This window comes from Struthio camelus, chromosome 28 (genome assembly GCF_040807025.1).
Source record: "Struthio camelus isolate bStrCam1 chromosome 28, bStrCam1.hap1, whole genome shotgun sequence".
Classification (NCBI taxonomy): domain Eukaryota; kingdom Metazoa; phylum Chordata; class Aves; order Struthioniformes; family Struthionidae; genus Struthio; species Struthio camelus.
In genome coordinates, this window is record NC_090969.1 from 515,684 (window position 1) to 519,944 (window position 4,261).

Sequence of the window (4,261 nt, forward strand, 5' to 3'; positions counted from 1 at the left end):
AAAAAAACAACAAAAATCACAAAAAAAAAATCTGAAAGTTTTAGCCTTTTAATAAGGAAAAAAAATGCACTTCAAAGTCCTTATTCACAACCCTAAGTAAGTCTGTGTTTATTTTTCTAATGCAGCATCTTGGCAAGTTTTATTAGCGTGTGTGTATGTGGGATCATTGTTTTTGTTTTTGGATTTTTTTAATTTTAAAAATCATATTTATAATGCAGGTTTGAAGCATTCGAGAACGTTGCACTGTTTTTGATTTTTCTTTTTTTTTTTTTTGTTCTGAATTACTGTAACAGTATCATGTGCAAAAAACCAATACTCTTTCACCATATCACAAGTCTGTTCAAAGCCAAAGACTGGGAAGCAGAGAATGAGAACGGGCTGACAGGGCATGAAGTATTGAACACGTCATCTTTTCCGCCGACCTTCTTTCCTTCCCCAGCCTTGCTGGAAGGGAGGGAGCGCTGGGCTGGGGCCGAGACGCTGGTCCGTGGCCACCCCGGAGGTGTCCAGAATGAAATCCGTGGGAGCCAGGCTTTGGACTGGGATGGGGAGAAGAATCCGTTAAAGGACGCCGCTTTCACGCCGTCCCCATCGTGTTTGCTCTGCCTGACACCTCCGGTGGCCGCGCACCGTCTCTTGGTCCATAAGACTGTTACAGGATCGTGCGAGCCACGCGTTTTGGCTCTTCTATGTAGTGTTTAAAAGAGGAAAAAGCATTTCTGTAACCAAAATAATGTATTGTTTTTTGTTTTTTTTAAGTACTTCTAAATGAAGGTAAATTCTCTTAGGGTTTTGTTTGTCGCGGTTTCTGTTGTCGTGTGAAACGGGCATTGGAACTCGCCGTTTCTGCAGGCTTTCCGCCGGGGAACGACAAACCGCCCTGCTTCTGCCGGAGCACGGACGAGACCGCCGAGCAGAGGTGCTGCCGGCCGGCCGGTCGGCAGAGAGGTCTTTCCTCTGGGCAGGAGTCGGATCCCGAGGTGGGAAAGTCCCGTCGCACTGTTTCTTTCTTTTACCAAAGCCAAACTCTTAGAACCAAATACGAAGCTTCAATCTTGGCCTTTGGGTGATAAGCACATTTTCTCCGCGTTTCACGTACGAGTATCAACCCGCGGAGGAGCGGAGTTGGGGACCTCGGGGTTCTCCCGCTTGATCTCCTCCTGTTTCTTGGCACCAGCTCAGCAGCGGAGCTCTGTCTCCCTGTCTCCTTACCACCTTGCACTTCCATTCAGCAAAGCACTCTAGAAATTTGACCTCAACCAGATTTCGGTGATGGGGAGCAGAGACAGAAATTGGGCGCCTTAACGTTAGCACAGTAGCCAGCCTCGTCTTCAGAGGGCTTAAACCTTTGGATGGCGGACGCCAAGTCGTTCCCCTCGATGCACTTCTCTTGAACCTTTCTCGGGGACTGAGTTGCTGTTAAGCCGCTCCAGGCCTTTGGGACGGGCAGGGATGCGCTCCCGGGAGAGCTTTCTTTTCCAGCCGCTCGCCCCATCCGCCTCGCGGGCTCTCGGCAGCCGCGGGAGTTCTCTCTTGGCAAAACAGTCGTGGTGGCCCGTCGGAGCCGGCTCCCCTCCCTCCTTCAGTGTTAGGGTAGGATCGACCCTCCATCCGGCCCCCTCCCCGCTCACCCCTCGAATCCTCTTAGCTTGAAAGAAAGTGTTAACCTTTCTGCACCGAATACCTCAGTTCGGAATCAGAGCTCACGAAACTTGAATAAAAAGATCCTTTTTGAAGATCCTTTTCAGTATTCTACAGAGGAGAACTGGAAAAAGAGACTTGTTTACATTGCTGTCGAGTCCGCACTTGCCTCTTGCAGCTCTTTCCCTTTCCGGGAGGGATTCAGGCATCACTTTATCTCTTCGTCTTCTCGCTGCTGGCCATCGCCCTCCCCCGCCAGGGCAGGAAAATGGGTCCAAAGTCCTGAGTCGTCTTTTTCAAGGGCTAAAGTACTTTTTCAGGCACATGGAGAGGCTGAGCTGCCGCAGGCCTTGCTTTCCAGAGCCAGATCCCGTCTCCCGCTCCGGGAGCAGCGGTCGCCCCCGTCGCAGGTCTTTCCCCCGGGGTTTGGGAGATGCCGGGCGATTCCTGGGAGCGGAGCCCGTTCAGGGTGCCGGCGGCTCCTGAGCCCGCTCCGGCTCTCTCGATCTCGTGGGAGCAAGCTCGGAGGGGGCAGCCGAGCGTGGGCCGCCCCGTGCCCACCCTGGCTGCCGGCCTGGGACTCCAAAACCATTTCAATCGAATGCAACTTCTTCCTGTAGCCAGGGTGAGAGAATGTCTTAGAGTACATGGAGTGTGCTGCTTTTCCTTCCCCCCCCCCTTTTTTTTTTTGGAGTATTGTTTCTTTTTTAAAGAGAACTGATCTCTTTCTTTTCTTTTCTTTTTTTGCTTTGTTTCTGTGCTACGACTTGTTACCTTTCACTCAACACGATGACTAAAACTATGACGAGACAATCAATGTGATCTCTGTAAGGGCTTCTCCATTTCTTCTCTGCAGCACCATGCTTTATATATATGTATTTTTTGCTCTTAGCAAGGATTTTTTTCTTTCTCCCCTCCCCTTGTGTCTTACTGAAAATAATAATAATAACGGAGTGAAATGAGGTTTCAGCAGCGCATCCGTGGTTTGGGAACACTTGGGAAGAAAAAGGGGGAGGGTGGGGAAGGGGGAAGTGCGGCCAGTTTTCTTGCAGGTACCAGTCTTGTTCTCCTTTAACGCTGTATTGTATACATTTGACAGCACAGCTTGACAATTTAAGTAATAATCAAAGTGTTTGGTAATAATGCATTATTTTGCTAAACGAGATTTGTGATGGTTTCCCTAGTGCATTGTAAAGAGGGATGGAGGGAAACTTCCGCTGCCCTGCCCGCCTGCCCTGCCCGCCCTCGGTCCTTCGTGTCGCGGCACCGCCTCGCGCCGGCGCGCGGACCCGGCGGGCTTGGTGTGCGGTGGTGCCGGCCGGGGCGTCGCCGAAACCTTCCTTCCCGCGGACCTTTATGCCAAAGTTGGACCATTCCCGCTTAGCGTTCTGTTCGGCTCCCGGCGTCGATTTGGTGTCGCTCTCGCCAAGCAGCTTCCCCCCTTCAATGCTACTTAACCTGGGTTTCAAACAAACGGGCATCGGATCATGCCTCCCCAGGCCCCCTTCCCCTCCTTTTCCCTTCTCCTCCAAAAAAAAAAAAAGGAAGTTTCTCTCCGCCCCCTTGGTCCAAAGCACTTGCTTCAAGTAATAAGCACTTTTGTTAAAGCATGAGTCTGGATTCCCTTTAGCATCCCATGGGATAGAGAGCAGCAAGAGCGGAAGGGATAAGAGAGTGTCTTTGGTTTATTTTTTAATTTTTAATTTTAAAAAAGTTTGTTTCTAGGGAATGAATGAACAAAGGGAAGTTGTGTTTTGAGAGAGAGAAAAAAAAAACAGCACAAATACATTTCAACTCAAAAGGTGTATTTGCACTGCCATTGTTAGACTAACGGGCTGCGAGACGTGCAGTTCGACTGAGCCATATAAACTGCTGACAAACACTGAATGTAACGTCCTTGAAGAGGGCAGTCCAGGGAAGCTGCGATTGGCTTTATTCTTGACGGGCACTTCAATGAATTCAAAAATAACCTAACGATGATGAGAACACGGTTGTTGCTTTTTTGTTGTTGCTGTTCCCGAGCTGCAGGCAATTTGAAATTTTGTTCTTTAGGAAAACATATCTCTCCCCTGCCCTTTCGCACCCCCGTCTCTCCCCCAGGTCCCTGTCCCAGGAGAAGTGAGAGGTCCCTTGACCAAAAGCGAGATGCAGAGGAGTAGTCGCTGGCCCTGTTGACCACGTCCCAGGGCTGGAATCTAGCAGATATGAAAGTAGCACTAAAAACAAAGAAAAATCTCCAAAAATGGAACAAATATGTTTTTTCCCGAACACTCTGAGTGTCGTAGTGGCGTCTGTACATACTGCGGGCCCTTGGGGGTTCCTCTGAGCATGCAAGATAAAGTGTTAGTAAGAAACAAAAGAAAAAACCAAAACAAAGAACAAACTACAAAGACCCAAGAAACAATCTTTTTTTTTTCTTCTTCTTCTTCTTCTTAGCGTTGTTTGGCGGGGGACGGGGGGGCCGCCGCGGCGGGGTCCCCCGCCTGCCCCACGGCCCAGGGACCAGCGGGATGGGGGCCGCGGCGGCGCCCCGCTTGGCACCGTCGGGGTCTCGGACCCGCGCAGGCTGTAGCCCGCTCTCACCTTTGCCTTCAGTAAGAAACCAAAGGAAAAAACAACC